This window comes from Pseudonaja textilis, chromosome 3 (assembly GCF_049901715.1).
Source record: "Pseudonaja textilis isolate UNSWEBS1 chromosome 3, rPseTex1.2, whole genome shotgun sequence".
NCBI lineage: Eukaryota > Metazoa > Chordata > Lepidosauria > Squamata > Elapidae > Pseudonaja > Pseudonaja textilis.
Window position 1 is genome coordinate 164,526,138 of NC_141992.1, and position 9,037 is coordinate 164,535,174.

Sequence of the window (9,037 nt, forward strand, 5' to 3'; positions counted from 1 at the left end):
GCTGGAGAATTTTTAATTTATGAAATTTGTTGTTAAGCCTTGGCTTACTAGAAGCTTCTTGACAGCCTTCTCCTTTTCCAACGTTTAGAAAACTAATATTTATTAAATGTTCCATCCTTGGATATTTTTAAAGCATTTGATATTGGTGAAAAACATGTTCCAAGCCAGCACTGACCTCAAGCACAAAAGAGAGAAAGCTGGATCACAAGATCTAGCTAGAGTAAGTCATAGAAAAAGTACTAGAGAAGCATTACTGCTTTTATGTGGCATAATTCTTGCTACCTGCACATAAAATGCTTTTCTAAGCATATGTTTTTGCTCTCTTTCTATTTCTCTCCCACCTCCCAAGCTCATTAATAATTCAGAGGTTGATAAATATGCAATTTTTAAAAGTGCAAGCATCACAGCACATTAAAAAAAACTTTTCACATACACAACCTGATCTGTGCTTCAAGATGATGATTTTCCAAAATTGTCCAATTTTTTTTTTAAAGGATCTAATTTCATTTCTTTGTACCTATACAAATATTTATATATGCCACTGCCTTTTCAGTAGTATACACACATACAGAAATGCGTTGTTTCTTTTTATTTTTTTCATGAGAATATAAGGCAAAATACTTTTAAACCAGAGTTTAAGTTTATTGTAGATAAATATATCTTTGCTACAACCAGTTTGTAAGTCATTCAGTAAGCAAAATACTATGTGGTCTTATTTTATTCAGCTTCTTTTAATAACTACTCTTAATTTAATGTCCTTGAATTTTCTGCCAGAATCTGCAAGTCTGTGACTTTGCTTTGGACCCTACAAATTACCCATAACAGCAGTGTCAGAGAGAGAGAAAAGGTAGAGAGCTTCCATCTTGTACACTAATTGCTTGATTGCAATCCTGAAACAAAATGGTGGTGCTTAGAAGAGATATAGAAGAATGAAATATTTAAAGAATATTGATATAAAACCAGCATAAATCTGATGCAATTTAGAAAACAATCAGTGTGAATATCAATGCTCTGAACAGTCAGAAATATCATACTGCTCTTTTAGCTTGGAACAGCTAAACATAAAAAATATTTCCATCTGTGAAGGGTAATCTTTTGGCTAAATCCTTCAATTGGAAACACCCTGGGTAAGAAATAGACCACAGCATTTAATTTGGATTGGCTAGTTGGATGCCTATATATTTTCTTTAATAATTTCAAATTTAATTAAATCATACTGCTGATGCCAGTTATCCCAACACCATAAAGCATGAGTAATTGCATGCTTCAGATAAAAAACCGCCTTTACAAAGTACTACCAGTGCAGAATTTTGAGCAAAGCAGCCTCTAATAGATTATAAACAAGAGCCTACTTGTATCTCATGTAACTATTGAAACAGGGGGTCCTACGGGTCCTTCACCAAAATTAAATGCTCTGATGATCTACATGCAAGGCAATTTTAAGCAATTTTTACTTTTTATCAGGCATCTCCAGATTTGACTTTGTCTCTTGCAAAAGAACATTTTATTATTTGCATGGTGATCAGATGGAATGGCTTACCCTGCTATACAAACAAGATCAGACACACTATAAAACTGGGAGTGTCCTGTCACAGCAAAGCAGCTGGATTCTTATACATCCTTCTTGGCTTTCATTGTATTTCAATTCAGATCAGCTGCAGGACAAAGGGTTTGACATACCTAACCATGGATTGTCACCTTGATTTGTCCAGACTAACAGAGATGCAGAAATGAATTATATGAATTGCAGAGGAGAAAATAAGCTTAAACATAACATTTTCTAAAATTATGTTGAAAAGCAATGAAAAGCTGCAAAAGAATTTGATGGGGCAGCTTCACAAAATAATCTAAACTGACACATCATATGTGATTTGTATTATAATAACAATCACTTATACTGTACTTAGTTTTCAGGTTGATTTCTTCTAGAATGTATTTAACTGCAACTATTTTTTTTCCAGGTATCAACTCTTTAGGCACAGAGAACTCTGAGCATGAGGTCTTACACCTATTTGCAAATGAGCAGATGCACAAAGGCTTATGCCTTGGCCTAGGGATATACTAAATGATATGTCTGCATTATCTGTTTTCTGGATTATTTGTTTCTCTGTAAACTGTAGATTTGTACAGATTGCACACCCAGACGTAAACTCAGAACATGTGATTCAAATATGAAAACCTATTTCTACACAGAAATAGTAACTTATGGATTTTAGTGCATGTCCCCTCCTGTGCATGAAAAGCCTAGGTAAGCTGCCAAGAATCTTTCTGTCTACAGTGGGATAGAAATATGTTTAACAAATAAATAATAAAAATAAAAATCAGCTTGTTTCCATAGCATGTGATAAAGCACATAAGGATCCTTGAGCTACATATGTGGTTGGTATTATCGACTTTGGATTATTCAGTGGGTTATTCACTGGCAATGAAAACAAAAGTGATGCCTAGAATGAATTCCCTTCCTTTGTGTCCCAACCAGCTATTAGAAGCAACCGTGCTAAGCAGCTGTTCACTGGTGCATATTCAGCTTAGGGGCATTGTTTGTGCAATTCCTAGTACTAGACATGGGCCGGAGGGAAAGGAGGGGAGGCAGAACAGATATTGTTGCTACTGCTGCTGCCCCGCTGTTGATCCAGAGGAATTATAATTGATCTTGAGGAACCATTTGTGTAGCAAAACCAGTATCTTACACAAAATTCATTTATTACTTCTGGGCCCTGAGATTTTGCAAAACATACAGTACTTGCAAGCAACCCCCAATTCATAGGTAAAGTGATATCCCCCCCCCCCTTCAAATAGTGTTATTCACATTATATTGTATCAATATATATTCCAAGCATATTTAAAATATTAACCACTGCTGGGTTTATTTTTTTGTAAAAATGTTAAGTACAGTGCATAATATATAGCACTTCCAAAGAACATGAAAAAGAAGAAAAAAAGAAAATGAAACAAAATATTCAAAACCTGTTCTATCCATTCAACATTCTCTACAAAAGGAAATATAACAATTCCAGAGTAGCAGATATTTTAAAGTGATTGTCAATTTTCTATTTTTGTGAACAACATTCTTTTAAGAAATATTTGAATTATGTAAGGTTTGGAATTATCTGCATATGCTGCATTTTCTCCTACAGTAAGTACTTGGTGTCTGTTATGAATTGTTTTCTTTTATGAAAGAATAGCTCAAAGACCATTTAGAAACTCCTTTCATGAGCATTTACACTAGTCTAGGCCACTTTTTAAAAATGGGATTGCACAAGAGTAATTATTCAATGGCCGCATGGATTGTACAAAATCTTATTACCTTTCAGCTAAGACAAATTCTTGCGGCAAGTATAAGAAATTAAATCAAGAATATACTTTGTACACGTATGCACATACTGTGTATGAGTGCAGGTATGAGTGAGTGAAATACTATGTTATAAATGCTTTTATTTTGAATGGGAAATAGGGTTTCATGAACCCAATTGTCTATTCACTATATAAAATATAGAATATGTTCCCCATTTAAAATAGAGCTTTGCCCTTTAATATAGAAATAATCCCTTCTAAAGAAAATACTTTCAGAAATAGTCTACTTATACTGTAAGTCTTTATTTACAAGGCAAAGTTAGTAGAAGAGGCACTGTACATACTACCGTAATGCATTCATTTCCAAGCATGCAGCTATGGAAGATTAAGTATGTGTAACATTTGTAGGAACTGAGAATTGAATTGTAATTAAATTGTAGAAGCTTATATATACATTTAGTTCACTGATGCCATGTACACTTAATTCTGTTTACTGTCATTTAACCTATACCAAAATGCTATGTGCTTTCCTTAGGTTTCTAAAACATGCAAAATAGCACAAGAAAGAGAAATCAAAGCTTACCCAGAATATATGGTACGGCTAACGTGCATCCATCAAAGAGCTACATATTCATGGTGAAGGCTTCAGCCCAAACAAAAGCCGCCTCCCCCGACTACATTTGTTGCTTAACGTTTTGTTTTTTTGTTTTATTTTTAATGCAAGAAACATCTGTGTTATTTTTACAACAAAAATTGATACAAAAAGAACCTAAAAAGATCAGAAAAATAATTCCTTGTGCACAGAGGAACATTATACAAATTTTTCTTTCCTGAGATTTCTAGGCAGCCAACCATAATAACTCTTTGACAGTTCACCTGACTGCAGCAGAAATGGGGGATGTGATGTGATGTGATGGTTATGGTGGATGACAGAAAGGGGCCATTCGAAATGCCACTATGCTGTTTATATGGGAAGATTTCAGCAGGTTTCAGCTTTTCCTAGTTAGACCATCTCCATTTGGGGAGGATTTCTCTAATTGCACATGTCTTGCAAATAATAAACAAAGCAGAAAAATTGCATTATTTTGTCAGATTGCAACACTTGGGGTTCAATGAAAGGAATTTCTAATTGACTTTGACAGTCTCATCTCATTACAAGCTAAACAAAAGGCTTGCCTGTGGTCCTCATTACAGAACTTGGGAGTTGTATTTCTTTCTGTGTTATGATTTTTTCAGACATTTCTGTAACTTTAAGGCTGAATTCAATCCATTCCTTCCATTGAATTGTAGTATGTGAACCATGTACAAGGTTCTGATGAAAATAGCATAGCATAAGACAATTTCACCTAAACACAAAAATAGATACATTTAAATTCCACAAGACATCATCTAAACTTGGCTCATTTTCTTTATCCTAATTGGTTTGGATAAAGCCTGTGGGACTCTGGATAAATGGAATAACTTCTCAACTGATCGAGGATTTGCAGGACCAGATATTTGTCCATTAATAGACTAAATGACCTTAGCTTACCTTTGGGGACACTAATTCCTTTTCAGCTCTGACAGAATATTTAAAATAGTATGCCTATATGTTATTAACATTGTTTTTTTAAAAAAATAATTTTAAAAATAACAATAAAATGTGAGTAAACAAGTGAGAGAATATTAATGGTAGGAAAGAAAATTATATTTCACATTATTTTACAAAGGACAAAAGTACTGATTTTGATATGCTGTCAAATCCTATGGCTCTGGATATACATATATTCTATATACTATGTAGATGTAAATAGATCCATGATCCATTCCTTCATTAAACCATTCACTAGTCTGGGTAAAGAAAGAGAAAATCGGAGACTCAAGGTACATAAAAATGAACCCTTAGCGTTAAACATGACAATTCATTTTTTTACAGGAAGCATTTTTGCATAAAGCAGAAGGGCAAGATGTTTGAATATGATGGAATCTCATCACAATAGTGGCATAAAACTTGCTGTATTCTGAAAATAACAATCACATAACTGTATGTGACACATTCACACAAACATCATTCCTTCAGGACCATGGCTATACCTCCTAGTTGGAGGGATGCAGACAACAGCTATGGACTGGAGCTCCTAAAACATTTTAGGATTAAAAAATTATCCAAAGCATCTCTATTTAATAGAGATGCTATTAGATAAAATTGGACTTTGGTTGCTTTCTGGCCAAAATATGCCATGAATGATTGGTGGTGCCCTTACCAAGAGCAAGGAGTGCTGCCTTTGTTTGTTTGTTTGTTTTTAACAAATTTATATATAACTGTGTGGTAAATGTAACATGTGGCACCCTTTAACTCAGGAGTCTCAAACACAATTTACCTGGGGGCCTCTGGAGGCAGAGTCTGGGTGAGGCTGGGCCACATAATATTATACTTTATATTATACTTTATATTATACTTTATATTTATATTATACACTAATATTATACTTTCATATCATGGTGGGGGCCACAGGATATCGTCCTGCGGGCCACAATTGGCCCACGGGCCGCGAGAATGAGACCTCTGCTTTAATCAGATCAATAGGTAAGATTCCATCTGTTGACTATGGCATGTGGAAGATTGAAAGATAGGGTTGTAAGATAAATAAATGCTAAAAAGTATGAAAGAGCAAATGAAAAAGAAAAAAGAAAAATAATTACATTGTGTACCTATGAAACTAAGAGAAAGGGGAAATGTTTAATAGACAAAAGAGTGGAACAATGACTGATGATCTCTTTTTACCAGTCCACAATAAAAAGTGTCCTGACATATTGCATTATGGTGTGGTATGCTGGCTTGACAGCCGCGGATAGAAAGACATTACAAAGGTGGTGAGCACAGCACAAAACATTGTGGGCTGTTCCCTGATACCACTAGATGACATTGCTAGGGCTCGCTGCCCTAGAAGAGTGAGGAAAATTCTCAAGGATGACTCACATCCCGGTCAGCACTTCTTCACTCTCCTACCATCAGGTAGGAGATATAGAAGCATAGCCAGCTGCACCAACAGGCTGAAGAACAGTTTCTACCCGTGGGCTGCCAGATTCCTGAACAGAAACTAACTTCATGTCAACATAGTATGACAGATTTGCAGGGCTCGCGCATTGTGCAACAAGGTCACATATAATGTAATAAGATTGGGTCTAAGTTAGGGACTCTTGTCCTCACTGTGATTTGTGTTGGGGCGGGGGTACATGAAGGGAGGCTCAGCCAATCTTATTGTACACATGTTGTACTCTGACAATAAAGGTAATAATAATGAAGCTGGCCTGGTCTTCAGGGTAAAGCTTTTGAATATTGGCAGGGAACTAAAGATGAAACATAATTTTTAATAAAACTGTTAAAATGTATATCAGAAGTATGAATTGGTGTATATATTCTTCTGGGTGTATATGAAAACAGGAATTTATAGGCTATTATAGTTGCATGTTGAACTCCAGTGAGGGTAATAATGGAAGAACTTGGGAGCAAGGGATAGGAAAATTATGCAACATTCTGTATGAATGGGATTTAGAAGGTAAGGTGAGGGGATGTAGAATTATTTTGATTGATTATGTGCCATCAGGTCATTTTTTTATTCCTAGTGATCCCAGAGAAAGATTTTTCTTCCTAATGATCTGTCTCTAATCTGGTTCTTCAGGTCTTCCAATGAAGTACTCATTTCCATTGTAACTGAGTTCATCCACCTTGCTGGGAGATGTCCTCTTCTCTTTGCTTCCACCTTTTCCAACACTAGAGCCTTCTTCAGAGAGCTGGATCTTTGCATAATAGTACACATAATTTAAAGAGTTTGAAAGAGAAGAAAAGAGTATAAACAGTTGTTTGGTCCACTCAGAGATTCAAGATTAATAAGAATCGTGACTTCATTGGAAGTATTGGTTTACATGTGAAATCTGTTTGTTTTCAATATGTGATTTAAATGTATGTCTATTTATACATATATTTTGCAAGGGTATACAGGAAGTCCCTACAATCACCACAATAGAGTCCAGCAATTTATTCACTAATTGGAAAATCACATGACCTTACTTCCCCTTTGGTTGTTAAGTGAAATGATGCAATTACTAAGTAAAAAATCCAATGACCATGACTTAAGAATTTTAATTTCCCCTTCTATATTGTATAGTGTAACTCTACTTATTGTAAATGAAAATTCACTGGTTGCAAAATACACAAATGGTGATCAAATGACTGAGAAACATGGCAACAGAAGTAATGTTTCTTAGTCATTTGATGTATATGGGTTGGTTGTAAAGCACACAAAAAACAACCACATGATTGTGGGACACTGCAATGGTTGTAAATGCAAGGATTGTTAGTGAAGTTCTTTTTTTAGCACCATTGTGATTCAGCCAGGCCCTGCATGAAGAAGACAGTAATTGAGGATTGCTTTTAAATGAAAATTCAAACCCATGATTGATTGCTTATGACAAGAGTTAGTAAGAGGTATAAGGGTGTTTTTCCAGAAAAAGAGAATGTTACAAACAAAAGTAGGTAACATTGAAAGAGGCAGATGGCAATATATTGAAACTAGGCTAAACAAGGATTTCCTACAGAGTAAATAATAATGAAACTGAAATTAGAAGATGTTAGAAGTATTTCAGAGATTTGCATGGATATGATAATGATAGGCTGAAGAGTGGTAATAAAACAAACACTATACGAGGTCAAAGAAAAGGTGCTGGTTCTGTTTTCAGGGCCCGTGTGAAACACAGAAAGGGTGCAGCAAAGCTGAGGGCTATTGATTTTGCTGAAAGTCATGGCTACATCAAGGGCATTGTAAAAGACATCATTCATGATCCTGGCCAAGGAGCTCCTCTTGCCAAAGTTGTTTTCCGTGATCCATATAGGTTTAAAAAATGAACAGAACTGTTCATTGCAGGTGAAGGGATTCATACAGGGCAGTTCGTTTATTGTGGCAAAAAAGCTCAGCTCAACATTGGCAATGTCCTGCCTGTTGGAACAATGCCAGAAAGCACCATTGTCTGCTGTCTTGAAGAGAAACCTGGAGATTGTGGAAAACTAGCTCGGGCTTCTGGAAACTATGCCACTGTTATTTTCCACAAGCCTGAAACAAAGAAGACCAGGATGAAGCTGCCTTCTGGATCTAAGAAGGTGATCTCTTCTGCAAATTGAACAGTTGTTGGTATTGTTGCTGGTAGTGGTCATATTGATAAACCCATCTTGAAGGCTGGGCGGGCCTACCACAAATACAAAGCAAAGAGAAATTGCTGGCCACGAGTCCGTGGTGTGGCTATAAACCCTGTGGAACATCCCTTCGGTGGTGGTAACCATCAGCACATCGGTAAGCCTTCGACTATTAGGAGGGATGCTCCTGCTGGTTGCAAAGTTGGTTTTATTGAAGCCCGATGTACTGGTAGACTGCGTGGGACAAAAACTGTGCAAGAAAAGGCAAATTAAATTCTTTCCTTTACTATATCCATAAATAAATGCCGTCTGATTAAAAAAAAATGCTGGGAGAATGTTGAAAAATAGTAAGTCTTCATATGTAGATGATATAACTGGAGAAGCATTAATTTATGGATATGGTTTGTTCTGGAAGTAACTTTTAATTCATTTAGTACATGTGTGAAGAATACATTGAATTATACATTGTTATACATTGAATTATAAAACAAATATTAGAAAGAAGAGTGAATGGGTTGAGAGGAAGGAGAAGACCAAGAAAGTCTGGATTGTTTTTATCACTGGTTGTGTAAA

General features: G+C 35.6%; 1 long non-coding RNA gene and 1 pseudogene across 1 annotated transcript in view; one reads left to right on the forward strand and one right to left on the reverse strand.

Annotated features, from left to right (window-relative positions):
• LOC148126394 (uncharacterized) overlaps positions 1 to 4,163 on the reverse strand; it is a 45,587-nt gene extending 41,424 nt beyond the window's left edge. Inside the window, exon 1 of the long non-coding RNA XR_015743223.1 lies at positions 3,878 to 4,163. This is a non-coding gene — a long non-coding RNA (uncharacterized LOC148126394). The remainder of the gene's footprint in view (positions 1 to 3,877) is intronic.
• A 2,656-nt stretch (positions 4,164 to 6,819) lies between these two features.
• LOC113439842 (large ribosomal subunit protein uL2 pseudogene) lies at positions 6,820 to 8,788 on the forward strand (annotated as a pseudogene).
• Positions 8,789 to 9,037: the final 249 nt, after the last annotated feature.